Source organism: Lepus europaeus, chromosome 1 (assembly GCF_033115175.1).
Source record: "Lepus europaeus isolate LE1 chromosome 1, mLepTim1.pri, whole genome shotgun sequence".
Classification (NCBI taxonomy): Eukaryota; Metazoa; Chordata; class Mammalia; order Lagomorpha; family Leporidae; genus Lepus; species Lepus europaeus.
The window spans coordinates 128,132,575-128,156,989 of record NC_084827.1 but is presented as its reverse complement, the minus strand read 5'-3'; the positions used below and the strand labels follow the sequence as shown (position 1 = coordinate 128,156,989).

The 24,415-nt window shown below is 35.8% G+C and overlaps 1 protein-coding gene and 1 pseudogene across 1 annotated transcript in view; both read right to left on the bottom strand.

Moving 5' to 3' along the window:
• Nucleotides 1-573, bottom strand: part of LOC133755285 (developmentally-regulated GTP-binding protein 1-like) — a 51,964-nt pseudogene extending 51,391 nt beyond the window's left edge.
• The window catches only part of ZNF804A (zinc finger protein 804A), a 343,178-nt gene that overhangs the window by 271,848 nt on the left and 46,915 nt on the right, over nucleotides 1-24,415 (bottom strand). The gene's annotated exons all lie outside the window — the stretch shown is intronic.

Genomic DNA, 24,415 nt, shown 5'->3' with positions numbered 1-24,415 from the left:
TAAAGAAGATAAAATTTATTTATCAACATAAGATCAATCAAACACTTCTGAAGAACTGAGAAAATTGGGAATTATGTCAATGCAGTCAAAAGCCCTACCCCTCCCCCCAAAACAAAACCTTTGCTCTTGAGTGGCCCACTGTTTTACTAGACTACTTCCACCTCTTGGTGGCTCACCCTTGTGATGCTATGTCTAATCTACTGTCAAAGTCTTCAAAGAAATGCTTCAGAGACAGCTACAAGTCTTACTCTCCCTTCACACATTATACCAATCTTCATATTGCAAGGTATTCCCCCAATCACAAACAGTACAGTTTGATAGAAACTGCACGCATAAAACCCCAAAAGTCTAGCCCAGATTCAGTCACTTTAGTGAATCATTTGAATAAAAGCAACAAAACACCACAATTCTTTTGAAACAATAATATCTGAGACACTATCATGCCACAGAAGCCCAAGAGGGCTCAAGCACAACCACTTATTAATTCCAAAGAAACCACCCAAAAATCCAATTGGGAGAGACATGAACTTTACTTACGGGAGGGGACAATGGCTGTTCAGTAATCCACGCCATCCGGCCAGAGCGCACAACATCAAATAGTAAATGAGTAAAAAACCATGATTGGCCGGCTGTCAAAACAGCAGGGCAAGTTCCCTAGTATTCTACAAGACACAGATGTGTTACCTGCATTGGTCCTCCCCACCAGATTCTACCAAGAAGGTCTGGCAAAAAACACTCTTCCAAATGAGGAAAGGGCAGCGTTTGGAGCGCACCATACAGACACTCAGGGAAAGATGTTCTCTTACAAGGATGATGTGTAAGTGCTATCAAATTACATTTCAAGAAAGTCATTAGATATCTAGTAAGCAAGCACACTCTAACAGTAGTGACCACGGTCTGATGTGTTTTCTCTGGATATTCTCCTATTTGGACAGCTATTGAAAGGAACATCGATATTGGGCAGCTGAGGTAACGTTTAATGAGTTGCTCACTATGTAAAGGTGAGGCTTATTACAGTATTCCAGAGGTTCCTTGCTCATCACTGTTAGGTTTACTAGATATTGGAATGGAGTAGCTCCCCTGAGAAATGCTTCAGTATCTTGAGCTCCTTTTTGCTTTGAAAGCTCTGCTCTTGACTGCAACTAGTCTGTTTGCAACAGCTTTGTTACTGTTAGAGCAGAAAGCTGGTTCCATTTCTACTTTTCAGTTCAGATGGGTAAGCAGAAACAATTGATACTTCTATGGTGTTGACTACTGTTTCTGCTGTTAGTTGTTGGTCATACTCAATTATCACATACACAATTATCACAGGAGATTCATTTTTTTGCTCACAAATTGATGCAGATGATCTGCTCCTACAGACTTCATCAGCAGAAGCTAAAATGAGTTATCCATGTGTAAACTGCAGACTTATTTAAGGTATTCCACCCATAAAGTTTTTCCTACCCAAAGGTCTCTATAAATTTGAAGTTTTAGAACTAATGTTGCTGTGATAGGCACTCTTTTAAAACTGTTATCTTATCTCTCCTAGTGCTTTAAGCTAGATCTGGTTCAGGCAAGCTATGAGTTAGCATGAATATATTTTGGTGCAAACATTTTGAAATCCATACATAGTTGTTTTCATAGCATTCATTTTCCATGAGCTTTTTGAAGATCTCTTATAAAGGTGAATATGGGGAAACAAGTGGACATTTAGCAGAGGAATACTTATGAAGACAGGGTCCTTCCCTAAAGACTCAGGATCCACATACTTCTACCTGACAAATAATTGACATGTCCTCTTTCTTTCCAAATGTATCTGTTTTAAATTTCATTTTATCAGGTTCCTATTCCCTATCATTACTTTTTCAAGAAATACATCTCTAATAGAGCATATGAAAATACTAATTAAGGTTGGGAACAGCACTGTGGGTCAGTGAATTAAGATGCTGCCTGCAATGCCAGCATCCCTTATGGCAGCCAGTTTGTGTCCCAGCTGCTTCACTTCAGAACTAGCCCCCTGCTTACAGCCCCAGAAAAAGCAGCAGCAGATGACCCAAGTGTTTGAGCCCCTCGCATCCATTTGAGAGATCGAATGAAGCTGCTGGCTTTGGTCTGCCCCAGCCCTGGCCATTGCAGCCATCTGAGGAGAGAATCAGTAGATGAAAGATCTCTTTGTCTCTCTCTCTGTGGTTCTTTCAAATAAATAAAATTTATTTTTATGATTTTTATGATATTATAATACTATTTTTATGATATTATAATACTATTATAATAAAAATTCATCTCATTATTAGAAGTCTGCTACATATGAGTTTTGATACTTATCCATATTGCAAGTGATAGCAACAAAATAAGAAAGGAAATGCATTAAATCTAAAAATATCCACTGTGTTATTAAGGAGCTGAAAAATGTATACATGTATACTACTTAAGATTGAAATATACTATGTGATCTGTGATTGAAATCTGGATCAAAACAGAGAAACAGCATACTAAAGGAAACAAAATGCCCATTCAAAACACAACTAGAGACTATTGGGTAAAGATGTATTAGAACAACTATTGTATCAATATTAAATATCTTAAAGTGTCAATTCTGGTTCCCTGCCACTACTGCTCTTCTTTTTTGAGATCCATACTGAAGAAAACACTGTTCAAACTACTTATGGGGGGACATTAAGATACTAGAGATCACTGAAAATACAGTAATCAAAGCAATAGTTCTGAAAGTCACATCATGTGAAATTCCAGATTTTTTAAAGACTTATTTATTTGAAAGGCAGAGTTCCAGAGAGGCAGAGGCAGAGAGATAGAGAGAGAGAGGGTCTTCCATCCACTGGTTCACTCCCCAAATGGCTGCAACAGCCAGAACTGGGATGGTGTGAAGTTAGGATTTAGGAGCTTCCTCCAGGTCTCTGACGTGGGGGCAGAGGCCTAAGGACTTGGGTCATCTTGTACTGCTTTCCCAGGCCATAGCAGAGAGCTGGATTGGAATTGGAGCACCTGAGACTTGAACTGGCACCCACATGGGAGGCCGGCATTGCAGGCAATGGCTTTACCTGCTACACTACAGGGCTAGCCCAAAGATGCCATGTTGTTCTTTTTTTAAAAGATTTATTTATTTACTTGAAAGTTAGAGTTACACAGAGAGAGGAAAGGCAGAGAAAGAGAGAGAGATAAAGACAGATCTTCCATCTGATGATTCACTTCCCAATTGGCCGCAAGGTCCACAGCTGCGCCGATCCAAAGCCAGGAGCTTCTTCCAAGTCTCCCATGCAGGTGCAAGGGCCCAAGGACTTGGGCCATCTTCTACTGCTTTCTTAGGCCATAGCAGAGACCTGGATCCGAAGTGGAGCAGCCAGATCTCGAACTGGCACCCCTATAGGATGCCAGCACTTCAGGCCAGGGCATTAACCCACTGGACCACATGGCCGGCTCCAAGATGCCAGTTTTAAAATCAATATCTACAAAGAGTTTGCTAGGTGCAATGCATTATATTTGTTGATTCTATCCAAGCACTCTCTTTTTGGCAGGACTTCAGGTCATCTTGGGAATTTTCCCTGGACAGCCTAGGTGTAGCAATTATTCCTTTATATTTTTGTGTGCGTTTGCTCACAAGAGGCTTCATGTTTCTAGAAGATGAATACACATAGTTTCTTGGCCTTTTGGCTAAGATCCAGCTGAATTTTAGTACTGTTTAAAAGGATATTTGACATGCTACAAGAGATTAATAAGTGGATCTTTTAAGAAGCATAAATATGTTTGGGACACAGTCCTTTTGCAATGTTTTCTTAGTGCTGAGACAGAAGATCATCAGAGAATGTCCTATAAAAAGGGAAGTTTTCTTCAAATATTTGAATAGCTGTTTTGTGTTTTTTTTTTAACTTTTATTTAGTAAATATAAATTTCCAAAGTACAGCTTATGGATTACAATGGCTTTTCCCCCCCATAACTTCCCTCCCACCCACAACCCTCCCATCTCCCACTCCCTCTCCCATTCCATTCACATCAAGATTCATTTTCAATTATCTTTATATACAGAATATCAATTTAGTATATATTAAGTAAAGATTTCAACAGTTTGCACCCACACAGAACACAAAGTGTAAAATACTGTTTGAGTACTAGTTATAGCATTAATTCACACTGAACAACACATTAAGGACAGAGATCCTACTAAATGTCAAATATTATTTTAGGGATTAATATGAGTCCTGTCATATATGAAAGCAGAGTTCTGATCACAATCTCTGCAGCAACCAGTCCAGGAAGCCACACTTCAACTTCTGTTCATTCTTCCCAGAACAGTCATGACGTTATCAGTGACTGCCAACTACTATTTTTTTTTAACCTCTGTTTCCAATTCAGAAGCCACCAGGAAAAGCCAAACATATCCTCCCCATGGAAATGGCAATTCTTTGACTATTTATGCTTGGTTTGATATCAGGGTGTTTTGTTACTGGTTTGACAATGGTGCAGTGAGAGCATTACATTTTTTTTTTTTATTCTTTTGTGGTTGGTGTTAAGGGACTGAAACTTGTTTGCCCTAAGGAAAATTCACCAAGGTGTAACACCAAGTAGAGACCATAAATACCTTCTGTCAAAGCTGGGCTCTCAGACTGGTATTCTGGAGATTCTTACTGGTCCAGTGTCCATTCAGACATATTTTGCTGTGGTTCACTCATAATCTGATGACATTCTCCTCTGTTTCAGTGTTGTCTCCTGAAAGTCAGGCTTTGATATTTAGAGAGCATTAACTGTCACTTTCCAACTGCTAGGAGCACAGATTGTTGGGTCTGCACTTGGAAGCAGCCAAATGTTAGATTAGTGGGCCATGACTGAAAATGTTCAAGTATCAATTTCAACTAAGCATTATCATTTCTCACAATTTAATTCTAAATCCATTTCTCCTCCATGGTCAATGAATATTCATAGAAAAATATACAGTTCATTTTGCTCTTGGTTTTCCTGACCTATAACCAATTGTATATATTGTTAGTAATCTAAGATAATAAATCTTGTATAGCAAAATGCCAAATTGATTTACCCAGAAATGAACTTATGGAATCCTTCTTCCCTTAATAAGTCTTGTGATTTCTTTAAAAATGGCTCTAAAAGTAAGGCAACATTTACTAAAAACAATTCCTGTAACATTCACAATAAAAATTCAACTGCAAAGAGAAAATATGAAATTACTGAAGGGATATTGTACGATAAAGAAAATAGTTCAATTCAGATCAATGAGTATATCTGAAGGAAGAAAACAAATGTCATATTCTGCCTTAACTTTAAACACATAAAGTGCATTAAGTGTAAGTACAGATGATCAACCTTATCAATCCATGGTAGAGCTGGGTTCTACATTTTGCCACCTTTGCTCAACTTCCCCGAAGTAAGCATGCTATACAGATGGTAAGTAGTTCAAACGATCCACAGATTTCCATATTTACCAGATTAATTACAATCCATGGGCTCATAACAGAAATCATTCTTCCCTGTTTTATGATCTCTCTCCTATAAACCCAGTATAGGAAGTTTTATTTTGCAAATGAAATTGTAATATTACATGTATGAATAGGGATATAGAAATATCAGCATAAATAAGTTGTGTATATTATGCACACATATTTTACCTTTTCCATTATATTTGATGCATATATAGATACAAACCTTGGCACATAACTGCCACTTTATGGGTTAAAAATTCTATTGACACAGGAACAATTATTACAGAATAACCCATTAAAGTTCAGATATCTAAATAAAAATTATTTACTAATTTATTATATGGCACTATATCTAATGATCTATTTCTTGGTTTGACTTTCAGTTGCTTTTCAACTAATGCACAGAATAATGGTTGTCATCCACCTCTAATAGCCCATCTCAGATTTTCTTTCTGCCTTATGGTAATCATTATGACTCAGTCATACTGCTATTTTAAACTATCTCAAATAGTAAAAGTTGATCTCAATAGTGCCATCTAGCCTTTTACCATCATGATAAAAAAAAATGCAACTCTGAAAAACTGTATTCTCATCAATCAAAATTTACATCCCTTTGAATGTATATCTGAAAATTAGATTGAACAAACTAAACAAGCCAAAATATAACTTTGCTAAGAATCTTTCTTCCAAAAAATAAATTATAAAATCTATTAAGATAATGCTAAATTTGAATCCAATAAACTCCCTTGGAAGGAGACAGATAATCGTTACTAGACCGATACTCATAATGATTTATTTTTTAATTTAAAAAATCATATTTACTTAACATTCAAAATGTCAACAAAACTAGCTTTTTTGGCAGTTACTAAATAGTATTCCAATACTAGAATAAAATTATTTTGATTAAGCTGCATCAGAGAAAACTAATAAGGAAGAAAACTACTGTCCCCATATATAACTCATTAGTGCTATGCACCAACAAGTACCACTTTTAAATTTCCATGCCAATTTACAGCCTCTATACTGTACCAGCCTTGTTAGTCAGTACTGAAAATACCACCAGGACATCTAAAGACACATGTGTGGTTAACTATACACAAAATAGATGCTGTGTAGGTTAAAAACAAAACTTCTACACTCACGCATTTCAATTATTTTTCTTAAAATGAGTGATCTGTAAATATGGTGGACGTATTAATGCCTTGTAGACAAGAAAAAAAAATTGTGCCAATACCAATTTATCCATCATTTTTGTTTTCATCTTCCTTCTCTTCCTCTCCTTCCTCTCCATCCTCTTTCCTCCTCCTCCTCTTCTTTTCTCCCTCTCCCTCTCTTCTTCCCTCCCTCACTCTCTCCTTTTCTCCTTCTCTCCCTCTCTCTCCTTTTCAGCCTTGATGACTCCGTTTTATGCCACATCAGGTTTTCCTTTAGTTCAGTATGCAGCTATACTCTTTTCATACCTTTCCTTCAGGTTAGCAGCTTTCTTTCCATGCCTGATTCTCACTTGCAGTAGTTTTGTTCATCTCTCCCAGTTCCTTTGCAACATCACCAATGGATTGAGGAGGCCTCCTTTAGCTTTATTCTTGTTCTATTCTGAGTAGCATCCCAAAATCAAAAGAGGACATTCTGGCCTATCTACCAGTAGAGATTTAAATATATAACCCAAGGCTGGCGCCACGACTCACTTGGCTAATCCTCCGCCTGCAGCGCCAGCACCCCAGGTTCTAGTCCTGGTTGGGATGCCGGATTCTGTCCTGGTTGCTCCTCTTCCAGTCCAGCTCTCTGCTGTAGCCCGGGAAGGCAGTGGAGGATGGCCCAAGTCCTTGGGCCCTGCACCCACATGGGAGACCAGGGGGAGGCGCCTGGCTCCTGGCTTTGGATGGGCGCAGCGCACCAGCCGTAGCAGCCATTTGGGGGGTGAACCAATCGGAGGAAGACCTTTCTCTCTGTCTCTCTCTCACTGTCTAACTCTGTCTGTCAAAAATATATATATATAAATATATAACCCAGCTAATATATATGAACAATTCCTTTTTTCAGTATCTCTGTGTTCTTTTTCCATTGCAATCTGATTCTGTTTGCCTCAAACTAACACTTCACATTTTAGCAATAATGTTCTGAGACGTGATTAGCCAGAAAACCAATAATTCTACAAACTGATGAGGCTAAAATCTGTGACACACAAATGGGCACAAAATGAGGCCATCATTAGTTATACTCTACTTGGAAGAATTTACTCATTTTCACATACTCATATGTGAAAAATCAGAGCAGTATTTCCAATGGTGGGAATCATACAAATAGAAAACTATGTAAGCAGCATATCACTATTACAGAACTTATTAACATTACCAACTTTGTCCTAGGTGGATTGTAATTCACTTTCAACTCACTGGAATGAGAAGAGATGTGCAATCACATTGTTCTTGATTTCTTTTTGTTTATCATAGTGGGAGTACACATCTTGCTGTATGAGTACTTGGGTAAATGAAACAGGCAAGGTATACCACCTTTAAGACAATTTTACATGGCACTTTACAGTTGATGTTCTTATTCCACTTTTTTGGTTTAGGTTGGGAAATTGGGGTTCCTCGTTCAAAAGCATCAATTTTCTAATTTTTTACTTGATAATTATGGTGCCTCTCCAATGCATTCTATCCATAATGATATATGCTCCTTCAAGCTACTGTCTTGTCATATGCATCTCTTTAATTTACAACAAATAGCTCATGATACATATCTGTGGAGACAACTGAAAAACTAGGAACAATTATATTAATCTCTAAAACTTCTAGAATTAGTTGACTCATCCAGAAGGAGAGTATGGTTAAAAGACATTGAATATACAGGGCCCGGTGCTATGGTGTAGCAGGTAAAGCTGCCAGCTGCAGTGCAGGCATCCCATATGGACACCGGTTCAAGTCCCAGCTGCTCCACTTCCCACCAACTCTCTGCTATGGCCTGGGAAAGCACTAGAAGGTGGCCTAAGTCCTTGGGCCCCTGCACCCACGTGGGAGACCCGGAGAAGCTCCTGGCTCCTGGCTTCAGATAGCTTCAGTTCCAAATGTTGTGGCCAACTGGGTAGTGAACCAGCGGATAGAAGCTCACTCGCTCGCTCTTTCTCTCTCTCTCTCTCCCTCTGCCTCTCCTTCTCTCTCTGTGTAACTCTTTCAAATAAATAATAAATAAATCTTATAAAAAGACATTAAATATACAAGCATGCAGCAGCTGGGCCATTCATGACAATACAGTTCTGATCATAACCTCTGCAGCAACCAAGTCACAGCAGTCAGGACAAAAACTGTCTGTCCATTGTTTTGACTCTATTTCTAACACAAGACCAATGAGAAAAAGCCAAACAAATAACATATGATGTGTTGCTTCTAGTTAATCTGTTCCCATGCCAACAGCCTCCAACCAGGACATACCCAAGGCTTAGCCTTTTGGTCACTATGCAGTTTCCAACTCTAAAATTTCTCCACCTGCCTTTGCACCTCTATCTATCTATCAATCTATCTATCTATCTATCTATCTATGTCTGAACTGATAGTTGTGGAAAAAGCAGTAGTCTTTATTTGTTGATATTTTGTTTGTCTTTGTGAATAACCAAAATGATTTTGTATTGTGGAAGTAAAATATATACAATTTGTATACATAATTTAACATTCACATTATTTTAAAGACCATTAAACAAGAACACATGACTCTTGCCGGAGTCTCTAGTCAAGCAAAATGATTCTAATTGCTATTATATGGATTCACAAATTCGTAACGAGGAAACATAAAAGAACAAAGGAGACAGGTTGTGCAATGAGATCAAAAGAGAAGCATAGGCAGGAGGAAAAGTACTTGGAAAGATATTGGAAAGCACACAAATAAACAAAGGAACATATGCAGCCTTATTTCATAGATGTTTTATATTATGGCTTATGGATGTATCACAGAACTTCATCAAAACCTCATATTCTAAAATTCCAAAGAATTAAATATTAAAAGTTTTAAACAAGTTTATGCTATTACGTGAGTGTATTTCAATCATAGCCTATAACATTTTCTAGCCATTAAAACCCTCTAATGATGTAAATATTTTTTTTAATTCAGTACAATGCATTTTCAACTCTCTTCCCTCTAGAACTTTACTTTTAAAATATTATAAACAGCTATATTAAAGAAATTAACATAAAAACAATTAGTATCTCTCCATATGAAAAATATAACAAACTGGCCTTTTTTGGTTATCATATACTTTAGAATATACCAAGAGAGAACCTTTGAAATTTTAATACCTGCACTACACACATCTTCAATATGTTTTCAGTATAAAATAAAAATGTATGTCAATAAATATCACTGGTGTGAAAAAAAGTATATTTGAAACTACTTTTTTTCCATATGGATAGTATTGCTTTCATAAATAGATCTCCAAAATGTTGATATAGGAGGCAGAGAAAAAAACACGGTCAACAAAATAGTGGTAATATAGTAACTGTGGCCTTAGGGTCTTTTATTTTCTTTAGACTTCCAAACAACTGATGGAGCATATTTTAAAAATAGAATATATCGCATTTGATAGAAAATTATGAATTGTTTCATGGAAAAGAAAATGCAGAAAGTAGTACATATGGTGCTAAAAAAATCCATTGTGTTATCTTTCATCATTAATTTTAAAATAAAAAAGAAGTAACATATTAATGTGCTTATATAGTTTACACAATTTTAGAGGCTGATCTGATACTCACTTTTTTTATTAAAGTGTCTATCCACTAGCATCTCACAAACTACAAACAGGTGATAATTTTGAAGCTAAACGTATGAAGAAAGGAAATGTAAACTTACTGTTAGGCTTTTCAATAAAGCCAAACACTGGCTAATCGTGATGGGCTTTTAAGAAAACTAATCTTGCTTACTGCTGCCCCATTGTGGTGCAATATTAAATATTATAGTCTTGAATAGTAAAAGAAAAAAACATCTACCTAACACCTTTCCTTGATGTGGTTCCTTTTGATGGTGTAAGAAATGAAAAGCAGGCTAGGAAGTCAAGTTTTAAAGCTCATGTAGCAATCTGCATCTTGTCTATCTTTTCACACCATTGAAATGCTTTCAAATAGTGTAAAAAATGTTTGAACCTTCTTTACATAAGAAATTATAAAAGAACAAAAAAGTTCCTATCTGAGATGCAAATATTAAATAATTAAGTGGAATCATTACAGGCCATAAAATTATGTACAAGATTATCTTGAAATTTCCTCGAAGTTACCAAACATATACTTGTAGATTTCATCACGTTATCAACAGGATTTATTTTTGTTTTTAATATTTTATTTTGTAATTATTCCATCTGCATCTAGGAAACAAAAACTGGGTTGGAAAAAATTGCTTAAACTCAAAATTATGAAATGGTACACTAATATTCACACAAACATTCCTGCTGTTTATACATTAGTACAGATTGTAAATACTAATTGCATAATCTATTTAATTACTCTATGTCAACTGCACTGCAAGGTCATGCAGTTAATCAAGAGTTTATTATATGCATATCGCAGTTATACTGCAGTACCCATATCCTTCACTGAGTCTTCCTGCCAATGATTATGACAATACCTCTAACCCTTAAAATAGCATTTGTGCATTTTTATTCAATCATTCAGTTTTAGAAGATAGGGCAAAATTGTTGAAATCTTTACTTAGGATAGCGTTGGTCTCCTGTGTATAAAGTTAATTGAAAATGAATCTTAATGGAGAATGGGACTGTGAATGGGAGAAGGAAGGAGGTGGGGTGGGAGGAGGTGGTGGGGTGGGAGGGAGGGTATGGCGGGATGAATCACCATATTCCTAAAGTTGTACTTAGGAAATTTGTACTCATTAAATAAAAGATTTCATTGGGAAAAAAATCAGAGATCAGCTTCAACATCTAGTAGGGGCTTCAAAAAGTTCATGGAAAATAGGATTAGAAATACATTTATTTTGCTGTGAATAAAAAGAAGAAGAAGAAGAATAAAGGGCAAAAAGATTCCTACTCTCCAATCCCAATAAAAACAAACAGCTGAATTAACAAGATTCACTAAAAAGGCATTTTAAGGTGGCCTGAGAATTTTATGAATTTTAGAATCAGGAAAATAATGGAAGTTCCCTTGCAGAGGTTGTACTTGAGCCTCTTGTCATTGAGTTCACCTGGTTTTCAAATACCTTTTTTATTTTTATGTGTTTATATATGTTTATATTTGCAAATGTATATGTTGTATACATAAATAGTTTGCATATACAAAATTATATCAGTATTTACTTACTCTAAGATTAATCTTTTTCTCAATATATTGAAAATAGAAGAGTCAACAAAAAATGATTCTTCTAGAGTCTACCTCTTTCATTATTGGAAGTGCTAGAAGACTTAGCAGTATGGTTTTATTTGAAATAGATAGTCAAATATATTTATTACACCTATGTTTTTATTACAAGTGCACTATAAAAATAAGACTAATTAAGAAATTATCTAAATATATATCTCCTTTTAATTTTTCAAGGAAAAGTATATTTTTGTTATTCACAAAATCACTATGAAATAAAACCTCTTGGGAAGTACTTTTATCCTCATTTATAGGAAGCAAAATCTGCAATTCAAAATATACAGACGACTTGGCCAAGATTATATGACTGAAAAATGACAAACAGGGTTAGTGTCTGGGTTCTATATCTTCTACAATATAACTTGTTGCCTTTCATCATAGAAGGAAAACAAAAAAGTAGTAAGTATTCAATACTTTAAGGGAAAGCAGCAATAGGTTCTTAAATAATATTGGCAATTAGAATTTTATCTGCTGTGCCATGTCAGACATTATTATAAGTTTCTAATATAAGATTGTGTCTATAATTTTTCATTGAAAGATACCATTCTAGAAAAATATGATGTTCACCTAGACATTGCACATGAACAGAACTATAATTATTTTCACAATTTTGTCAATTTTACATTAAATAGTGTACACTCCCTTAAATAAATCACTTCATCCTACAACTATATCAAGAAAATTTCACAGTTAGCCTTTTAAGAGATTTTGGTTTTAACATGCTAATAATCAGCTTTTAGAATATAGGAGTGAGAATTGAAAGTATGGACTCAGGTATGTGCTCCCCAGACTTATTCCATCCTTGGCACACAAAAGCTTCTATAATTGTCATTCCTAAAATGTAGGTATACGATGATGATAGTAGGCGGAATGAGTTAGATATGTTGCCAGAGTCAGTAACAGAACTTGGCTTACTGAGCAACTGGTTGCCATATGCCCGCAAAAGATACTATTAAAAGAGGGGAAGAAAGAAAAAAACAGCATGGAAAAGAATGAACGTACTATCTTCCTCCTTTAGTTTTCTTTCATGCTGATCATAATTGCTTAATTTCAAAAACTATTATAGTTTTTCTTTTTTTAATACAGACTGACCCAAGAGCCCAACAAACTGAGTTTCAGAAAAGATGTTTGAAAGCAAGTATAAAACACCATATTTTTGTTACAGAATTGTAATGTAAAATCAGCTAATACGTCTTTGGTTCTTAAATAAAAGAATATCCATGGAAATGAAAGTAAACAGAATGTAGGTGAGAGGATTTTATCTGAGGAGAGATTCAACAAGATAGCCACTTAAGGGTAGATTAAGAACAATTAAAGGAAACAGCATTCATCTGAGTAACTGATGAAGTTAGGGAACACAATAAAACAACTGAATGACATGAAAATATCAGTAAGACAAATAAAACACAAATATGGAATTATGTTATCAAGCCAAGTGTCAGAGAGAAACCAACAATACCCAAAATTTTCAATTTGTCAATTTTTTTAACATCTTTCTGCACTAGAAGAAAATCTAGCTGTGTGAATGGAAAGATTGTCACATAGGTGTCTTTGTGCTTGCCTATATATATATATATATATATATATATATATGTTGTAAAGACAGACATTACTTGGATTAGCACTATGGATTAGTTGGCTAAACCTCTGCCTGCAGTGCTGGCATCCCATACAGGCACCAGTTTGTATCCCAGTTGTTCCTCGTCCAATCCAGCTCTCTGCTATGGCCTGGAAAAGCGGTAGAAGATGGCTCAAATTCGTGGGCCCCTTGCACCCACGTGTGAGACCTGGAAGAAGCTCAGCTTCGGCTGTTGCGGCCATTTGGGAAGTGAACCAGAAGATGGAAGACCTTTCTCTCTGCCTCTCTCTCTCTCTCTCTCTCTCTCTCTCCCTGACTCTACCTCTCAAATAAATAAAATCTTTGAAAAAATACTTCAAAAAAAGAGATATTATGTGTCAAAACAGGTAGCATCTCAGTTTATGAGGTGAATCCAAAAGAACTGTGGCTCTAATTTATCCTGTCAGTGTTTTGAAAAAGCTGTTAGGGTGAAATATCTGCTTTATATTAATAAACAAATGTTTTGTTTCTAATTCTAGACAACAATAGCAAGAACCCTACTGTAAATACCTTTTCTTTATATATATATATATATATATATATATATATATATATATATATTTGACAGGTAGAGTTACAGACAGTGAGAGAGAGACAGAGAGAAAGGTCTTCCTTCCGTTGGTTCATCCCCCAAATGGCTGCTACGGCCGAAGCTGTGCCAATCCAAAGCCAGGAGCCAGGTGCTTCTTCCTGGTCTCCCATGTGGGTGCAGGGGCCCAAGCACTTGGGCCATCCTCCACTGCCTTCCTGGACCACAGCAGAGAGCTGGACTGGAAGAGGAGCAGCCAGGAGCAGCAGAACCTGGCGACCATATGGGATGCCAGCGCCGCAGGCAGGGGATTAACCAAGTGAGCCACAGCACCAGCCCAATACCTTTTCTTTTTGATGAAGACAAGCATTTCCACTTACTGCATATGGGCATATGTTGCAATTAAATTATGAAAATAATGCAAAATATTAACCAAGATTAGACAAATACTGAAGAATTTTGTAGTAGAATTATAAAACCTCACTAATTAAGAAACAGTTGAAATATGGTCTTTCAGAAATAATTTGTCATTGGGGCCGATGTGCCATACTGAGTTAACCCACTGGTAGCAAAGCCATCATACCAAATCAAAGTGCAAATTCATGTCTCACATGCTCTGCTTATTATCCAGATTCCTGCTAACGTACCTGGGAAGAAAGTAGAACACGGCCTAACTGTTTGGGCACCTGCCACCCTTCTTGGATATCAGGATGGAGTTTCTGGCTTCATCCTGGCCATCGCTACCATTTGAGTAATAAGACAGTAGGTATAAGAGCTCTGTCAGTCTGCCTTCTAAATAAATAAATAAATCTTTAACAAAAAAAAAATACTTTCCTGCTGAATGCAGCAATATATAAGTGTACATCTTCTATACTATAATCCAATTACATATTTTGTTTTTTAATTAAACATTTGCAGTGTAATTTAAATATGGTAAAATGTACTTCTTTTAATTCAGCATTTTTCTAAATTTTCAAAAATTGGTACACTTGCTCATTCTTCTCCATAATAATGGCGTAAAACATTTCCATAACTCCAAATAGTTCCTTCATTTTCCTCTCTAGTGAATTCCATATCTGGCCCCAAAAAAACCACTGCTCTGCTTTTGTGCCACTATACATTATATGTCTGTGTGTTTCTAATCGTTTTGATCAGCATAATGTGTTTATTTATTTGAAAGGCAAAGTTACAAATAGGCAGAGGCAGAGAGAGAGAGGTCTTCCATCCACTGGTTCACTCCCCAGGTGACCACAACAGCTGGAGCTATGATTTTCTGAACCTAGGAACCAGGAGCTTCCTTCGGGTCTCCCACGTGGGTGCAGGGGCCCAAGGACTTGGGTCATCTTTTATGGCTTTCCCAGACCATAGCAGAGAGCTGTAGTGGAAGTGGAGTCACTGAGATTCAAACTGATGCCCATATGGGATGCTGCAACTGCAGGTGGCGGCTTTACCCTCTATGCCGCAGCACCATCCCCTAGCATAATGTTTTAAGATCCATGCCTCCTCTTCCAGGTATCAACTGTTTAACACTTTTACATTGCCAAGTATTATCAAATTGATTAAAAAGGGAAAGAGTGAGCACCCTTGCCTTATTTTAAAACTAAGGGGAAATAAGTAAGGATTGCTTAAATTATTTCTTAGATATTAAACTAAGCTTGCCTTCATGGGATAACTCTGCTTAGTCATCATTTGGTCATTTTTTATTAATATATTCAATTGTGTTTTATAAACAATGTTTTATCTATGCTGAGGGATATTTATCTGTATTTTCTTATGTTTTTGTCTAGATTTTGGCACCGAAGAAGCACTGGATTCATAAAATAGAGAACTGTTTTATAATTTGGTGTCATTTCTTTGTTCAATATTTCTGAGTTTTCCATTGAAGTCATCTTATGAATGGGATTTTTAAAGCTTAAGAGAAACAAACACTGAATCACAGCATTTTATTTACAAGTGTAACATTTTAGTAATGCCATATGAAGTAAAGGTTACCATGTATTCTTTTTTGGAGTAAAAATGCAAATGAGTTCATTACATAGAATCATTTTAATTTATTTGCATAAATAAATTTGAATTCAGATCTATGGAATTACAGGGCTAAATTTATGTGTAGTGAGTTACCATAAATTCTATTTTTCTAACCTCCCCCAAGATAAAAAACAAAACAAAAAAAAAACTCCTTACTTCAATAATCAAAATGCAGGTGAATTAAAAATGTCTTAATCCTGAAAATTTATCATGTTTAAGAGACCTCCTCTTCTCTTCTTTTTCATTCATTACATTTAAAAGTCATTTCTTGATAAATGCAATAGTTGCTAGAGATACTTAAAATAAATTGAAGAAATTATCAGTATTCAAGACCATTAAGATCCTAGGGAGAAAGAAAATTAAAGACTCAAAATGAATAACAGTAGTAGAATTTTACAACACACATTTTCATGACATTAAGGAGATTCACCTCCAGAATCTTCAAAGTTTGAAAAGGATTTCCTTGACAACAAGATGCCTGTGGTGAATCAGCCAATGAAAATATGCTTCCATGACAAAAAAAAAAAAACAAAACCATACAAAGTAGCACATGAAGTAAAAGAATAAAAAGTGCTAGATGAGGAAATATAAAGATTATTAATCTACTACAAATCATAAAGTTTGCCAAGTGTTTATCCCAAGATTACAAAAGATTTTTTATGGCACAGTGTTAGAGAAGCTCTGTCCTTAAGAAGCTTAATATTATTTGGGGTGAGATTAAATCTAAATAATAGATGACTCAATCACCTCAGCCTTGGAGGTTCTGGGCTCCCGCACAGCTAAAGTCCTTTACTTCAGGAGGCATCTATTTACCTGAATATGCATCTAAATATTACCTTCTGTAAATTTATGCAAAATATATGAATTTAGATTTTGCAAGTACTAATGGGCTGAAGGAAATTATCCCTGCTAAGATAAACAATGAATCAATTTGAAGAAAGTGTGGGCTAAAAGATAAGCAGTTTCCAACTTACTGAAGATCATGTAATTTGCATTAGAAACTTGTAATTTATTCTCATGGTGAGAGTGAAAGATGAAAGGGCTTTATATTTGAGTTCCAGGATGAATGTTCTTTCAATTGGGAATGGCTAAAGGTAGGGACGTCACCATTTTATCTATCTATCTATCTATCTATCTATCTATCTATCTATTTATTTATTTAACATATTTATTTGAAAGGCAGAGTTACGGAGAGAGAGGGAGAGATGGTGAGAAAATGAGATCTTCCATCTACTAGTTCACTCCCTTACATGGCCACAAAACTCAGGTCTGGGCCAGACAGAAACAAGCAGCCTGGAACTCCATCCAAGTTTCCATGTCGGTGGAAGGGGCCCAAGAACTTGGGTCATCCCCCTCTTCTTCCCCAGCTGCATTTACAGGAAACTGGATAGGAAGTAGAGCAGCTAGCTCTCAAACTGGCATTGTAGGTAGCAAATTAATCGCACTGCATCACAACGCTGACCCCTTACTTTGTTCTTTTCCAAGAGTATTTTGGCTGAATTTTCACATGAATTTTTAAATCAAGTTGACTGTTTCTACAAAAAAAAAAAAAAAAAAAAAAAAAAAAAAAAAAAAAAAAAAAACTCTTAAAATTCTGGTACTGGTTTCATTAAATTTGTACATCAGCATGTGCAAGATTAAATCTTCCAATCCATGAGCATAGGATATCTTTCCATTTATATAAGGCTTCTTTAAGGTTCTTATTTTTCTTTTTATATAATACATACTTGTACATATATGAGGAGTATAGTGTGATATTTTAGTATGTGTTTATGATGTACATTGAACAATTCCAAGTAATTGGATTTTCCATCTCCTTAATATTTCTTTATGATTGCTGCTATCAAGCTCCTCTCTTCTAAGTATTCATATAACTTGTGAATATTTTACTGTGCAGTATGAGACTAGAGCTTAGTCCTGCTACATACCTGCATTCCTGTGCCCATGGTGTAACTCTTTCCATCTCCTTCCTCTCCTTCCTTAACCTCAATTAATTACTATTCACCTCCAGAACAAAATATGTTTTTTTAGCTACCATATATGAAAGAAAATGTGCAATGTCTGTTTTTCTATGTCTGGCTTGTTTCACTTAATATAATAAATCCTTCAGTGTCATCCATGTTGCTGCGGATGACAGGATATCATTCCTTTTGTGTGGCTGAATAACATTCCATTTTGTGTATACCACATTTTCTTTATCCATTCTTCTGTGGATGGACACCATGGTTGATTCCATATTCTAGCTATTGTGAATAGTGCTGCTGTAAACATGGAAGTGCAACTATCTCGTTGCTAGTTTGATTTCATTTTCTTTGGATATATTCCCAGAAGTGGGACAGCCAAATCATATGGTGGGTCTATTTTTAGGTTTTTTTGTTTTGTTTTTTGAGGATCCTCCACATTGTTCCCCTGGTAATTAATGCCAACCCTTTAGAATATGACAGCTTAAATTTTATATAAAATTCAATAATATAAGTGTAGCCACATGTTTTACTGTTTGGAGAACATATGAGTTCCCATTATGCACAATTTATTTACTTTCAAGCACTTCATGTCATAATGATCTTGACCACAAAAATGTGCACCTTAAAAGTACAATTCTGTAAGTAACATGGACAACAAGATTATTATAACCTCCATGATTTTCTTAAAGACCATTTTATATAACATACAACTTTCAGTCAGCATCATAAAGATCTCCCTCAGCTCGTTAGTACTTTTAAAAGCCAAGCATTTGATTAAAATGAAGAAACATTCTCCCAATAAGCATTATTTATTGAAGAGAAATGCACGTTTTAAAACACAGTTAAATAATGATTCTAGTATTAGATGACTTAAGTTACTACTAAGATTGCTATTCTAAGACAGTCAGTATTCAAATTGTATAAACTATAATTTCAAAGTGGAATTAGTGTCTATGATTAAGTATTACTCTCTATTCACCTTGCAGCAATTAAGCATTTATAAAGAAGAGTAGAGGAAGTTGAATGTGAACATTTAGCCTGTGGGGATACAAATGATGGATGGCAAGCATCACTGATGAGATTGAAGATAGAAGTATCTGTTATTTTATACCAGTGAAATATTCTTTCTTCCTTCTTCCCACAAAATAATGACAAAAGTAGAGGTAGGACATTGGAAATTGTGTTTTATGTAGTACATTCAGTGGCAATAAGTACTAGGAAGATGCTGAATATTATGCATCAAATCTACTAAGTTACACACTGGAACCAAATTAGTATAATCAGCTTTTATGTAAATGTAACTAGATTATAGTTAAAATTCTTTTGAACTTCAAATTCTAAAGTTTGTACTAACTTTAAAGACTACTCATAAAGTGATCAGAAACATCCAAGATCTAAGACATTTTGTATACCTCTCATTATGATTCTGTGTGAACCAAAGATCCCAGAATAGGAGCAGCCACTGAAATCATGTCTGTGACTGCTGGGTCATGGATAGATCAATGAGTCTTTATGTAAGTTTGATTCAAATGCAGGATCGGCTTGTCATCAAATGCGAGTGATTTTTGAAGTTTCAAGTCTGTCATTCAGATTCCTCTCTAATTTACAGATTTATATTATAGTTAGGATGGAACAATAAATAAAATGGGAGAGTCATATTGTTTTATTGCAAAAATTAAAAGAAGGAAAGGAAGAGGAGGGAGTTGAGTGGGAACTATCATGGATTTAAAACTGTACATATGAAATTTGTTCTCCTTATATAAATTTTAAAGTCTGAATCTCAGTCTTTAAATTGTTGCATAGGAAGAAGGATCAGAGAACATTTCACAGTAGGGAGGATGATAATTAGTAAACAGCAACATGGAGAATAGCAAGTTGTACATTACAACAGCACAATTGCACCTATAGTGAATTCTAGACAAAGGAAAGATCCAGCAGTCTCAAGATTAACTGACCAGGAATGAACATAACCATTCTTGAAAGTGATAGAGAAGCAGGACATCGTTGCTCAGTTTCCTAGGGCTGCAGAATCAGTCAGTATGCAGCAGAGCAGTGCAATAGAGGCCTTTACATTTTTCATGTGAGAACTCGAGTAGAAAATGTATTTCCTGCTTTTCAATTTTGTTGCCCCCTCAACGGACGGTGGCCCACAGAAATATTGGTTACAACTTTTAAAACTGATATTCATATACCTCAATTATTGTTAAGCACAAAATTCTCCTTTCTAAAAATAGAAACAAGAACATACTATGCCAGCAGAGTATTTATAACATTATTTCAGGACAGGTTGTAAATCTGCTCAAAGTTACTGCATTGTTTCAATTTCTTCTTTGATCATAGATACCAGCAGGTTAGCAATCTGACCATAATACATTTCAAATGATAATTTATTACTATATATTTTTATATTTGGAAACCATTAGTAAAATGTTAACTAGTGATTAAACAATATTTTTTCAGAAAATGTGGAAAAGATTTGAATATAATCACTCAGATTTTATAGGAAATATTCTCCTGAGTCTTTCCCCAGAGAGTACGAAGTTGTTAATGTAAACATGCATTTTTTCAGAATTGTACCGAGTTTTTGGTTTTAAAAAATTCTTCTAAGGTTACAAAAAAACTTCATGAATACTATATAATTATCATGAGTTCTAAAAAGAACTACCTACAGAAGATGAAAACTGACCTCTTAAATGAAAAATGCAGCTAGTTTTAAAAGTAGAGTTTAATTTTAAACATAATCCACTGCAATTAAGAATAAAATAAGACATAGTTGAGTAACTTGTCAGTTAAACTGTTATTTGTTCAGTTGAAATCATAGTTACATTATTATAAGCAATTTTAAAGTATACTACACATCATTTAAAAATTCCATTAGATTCAAGTTGCTATAGTTTATAATTAAGGAGAAAGTGATACCAATCTCATGCCTCACAATTTATTTTAAAAGTAGCACCCCAAATAAATAGAAGGTGAGGAATTTTTAGGACTATGAAAAAACTTTCCATGAAAATACAACAGTGGATATATGTCACTGTACATGCATGCACTGCATGGTGACATTTTAGGCATGATAGACTGCATATATAAGGGTGACCTCATACAATCATAATAGAACTGAGAAATTCCTATCACCTAGTGACATCGTGGCTGTCATAATATCATAGCACAATGTGTTATTCATTTGTTTCTGGTGACACTGGAGTAAACAAATTTTCTACTGCCTGTCTCATTAAAATATAAGACATAGAGTTATGCGGCCAGCGCCGCGGCTCACTTGGCTAATCCTCCACCTGCAGGGCCGGCACCCCAGGGTTCTAGTCCTGGCTGTGGCGCCAGATTCTGTCCTGGTTGCTCCTCTTCCAGTCCAGCTCTCTGCTATGGCCCGGGAAGGCAGTGGAGGATGGCCCAAGTGCATGGGCACTACACCCGCATGGGAGACCAGGAGGAAGCACCTGGCTCCTGGCTTCAGATGGGCGCAGCACACCGGCCTCAGCGCACGGGCCATAGTGGCCATTTGGGGGGTGAACCAACGGAAAAGAAAGACCTTTCTATCTGTCTCTCTCTCTCTCTCTCTCTCAATGTCTAACTCTGCCTGTCAAAAAAAAAAAAAAAAAAAAAGACATAGACTTATGCAAAGTACATAATACTTGCTATAAAGATGAAAGAGTGTGCTACTGGTTTATGTATTTGCTACACTATACTTTTTATCATTTTCTTAGAAATTGTGCTCCCAGGGGCCAGCACTGTGGTGAAGTGGGTAAGGCCACCACCTGCAGTGCTGGCATCCCATATGGACACCAGTTCGAGTCCTGGCTGCTCTGCTTCCAATCTAGCTTTCTGCTACAACCTGGGAAAGCAGAGGAAGATGGCCCAAGTCCTTGGGCTCCTTCACTCACGTGGGAGACCCGGAGGAAGCTCCTGGTTCCTGGCTTCAGATCGGTGCATTTCCAACCTTTGCGGCCAGTTGGGGAGTGAACCAGCAGATGGAAGACCTCTCTCTCTCTCTCTCTCTCTCTCTCTCTCTGCCTCTCCTTCTCTCTCTGTGTAACTTTAACCTTCAAATAAATAAATAAATCTTTAAAAAATTGTGTTTTCATTTATTAAAAAGTATACTGTAAAAAAGGGAGTACATTTTTTATCAGCAGCAGCTAAATGTATCTCGTTTGCTGCCTCTCTTTCTTGTATCAGGAGGCCACAGTGAGTGATTAACCTATACCATCTAGGTTTGTGTAAATACACGCTAGAATGCTTACATGAGAAAATCATCTAATGACACAGTTCTCAGTACATATCCCTTCATTACATAGTGCACAACTGTACATTGGTATGAACTCAAATTATGGACTCAGTATAATGATGATGATGCAGCAACATCAGTTTATCACTTGCATTCAGCATTAGAAACCTATATAAGCTAAATACAGAAAAAGAGCTGGGAAAAGTAACAGAAAAAAAGTAGGTGAAATGAGATTGCTTGGAAACAGTTTTAATAATGACTATAGAAACACACATAAACACACACACAATCACCCAGAGCCATCTCACATGCCATTTAGTTGGGAGTTTGAGAAAATAAATATTTATCCTATTTATACCTCAAAACTTGTTAAGTTTTTTGATACTTTCATAAAAATGAAAATTTCAGTTTGTAATTATGGATTAAAACTGAATGAGATGATATAGTTTCTAGTAAGAATGACAGCAGAACTGGTAAGGTTTAAAAATAAATAAAAGATAAGTGAAAATAGAACTAGCAGAAATTGAATCATCTTTATACAATTGACCTTTAAGTGCCAAACTAATGCCATTGAAATGAATTATTTCAAAAGTACACTAAAAGTTCAAGGCTCTTGTATGCTAGAAATAGTAGGGCAAATGAGGACAAAGAAAGAATTGCAAAGGAAAATAACTGTTTAATGTCTAGCTTTGACCTGGTGTGTATAGCTGACATTCAACAATCCACTGGCTCCTTTAAACATATAAACTTACACAAGATGAACTAGGACAATTTGGAAAACCCAGGTCAGTGGAAAAAAGCTGTGCTTCAGAATTTTTTTAAGGAAATGGTCCAATTTGCCCCTAAATGTTTGACCTTGCTCAAATCAAGTAAATGTTGCTGGAATCAGCTTCCTAATTATGTCAATGGAAAGTCTAGGGGAAAAAAAAAAGTCAACCCTCCTTTATTTAGAAGATTAATACTTAAAATGAAAAGAAATATAAGTATACATTATAGAAAAAAGTATTTTGCCTTTTCAAATTACTTATACTGTGATGGTGAACTGTAAGAAAAATATCTCAAGACCTACATCACTATCACATCAATGAAATTAGTGAGCTCAAGAAAAGACATAGAGGAAATGAAAATGCATGACTAAATGAAAGAAGGCAATTTGGAAAGCCTACATACAATATGATTCCAACTATGACATTCTGGAAAACTCAAAACTATGGAGGGATTAAACAAGATCAGTACTTGCCTGGGGGAGGGAAAAGGTTGGGATAAAAAGGCAAAGCACAGAGGACTTTTAGGACAGTGAAAAGCCCTGGATGATAAGATAATTGTGGATAAATGTCATTATACATTTATCCAAACCCATAAAATGTACACCAAGAGTGAACCCTAAAGGAAATTATGAACTCTGGGTGATATTGATGTGTCAATGTAGGTTTATCAACTGTAACAAATGCATCACACTGGCGGGAGACGTTGCCAACGAGGGGATGCTATGGATATGTGGGACAGGGAGTATTCGGGAGATCTGTGCACCATCCTCTCAGCTTCAATGTGAAATGAAAACTGTTCTAAAATAACCTGTTAAAAGCGAAACAGTGCCATAATGTCTCTGGCACTGAGCCCAGCATTCTTACTTTTTAAAGATTTCCAGGAGATTCCAATGTGAGGTGAATTTAAGAAACCACTTAATTCATTGATTCTACTTTTAAGAAATCATCTGCAATTCATTTTTGTCATTATTACCCTTTGTTTTAAGGTTCAATTTGTCACAAGTTTGCTCAATATGAGGCCCTGCTACTTTGCTATTTTCTTTCATAATAAAATATGAGTATTTCAGAATCACTTGTATCTTTCCTGACCCCACTGCTGTCAGTGGGAAATGGTATTAGAAACCAGGATCTGGTCAGTACCAGTGTGCATGGTTACTGGCGCCTTTGCCTCCAGGGACCTTCATCAGGAATCTCAATGTCACAATGCACAGTATGGTCCCTGTAATCCTAAACCTCTGCTTCCATGACAACTGTCAGGACACAAGAAAACGCTTCTCCTCATTTCTTGCCATTTGCCCTCAAAATAAAAGATGATTGCATACAAATTGTTCTGAAAAATTGTTGTTCTGCTGTTGCCAACATGAGTTGCCCATGTGAACTGGAATAGCTTATTGGGAAAAGACAATATAATTTAACCAAATTCATGATATTTGAGAGTATGAAGATTCTTCATAATAAAATATTATTTCATTTTAAAAATTTAAAAGTAAATA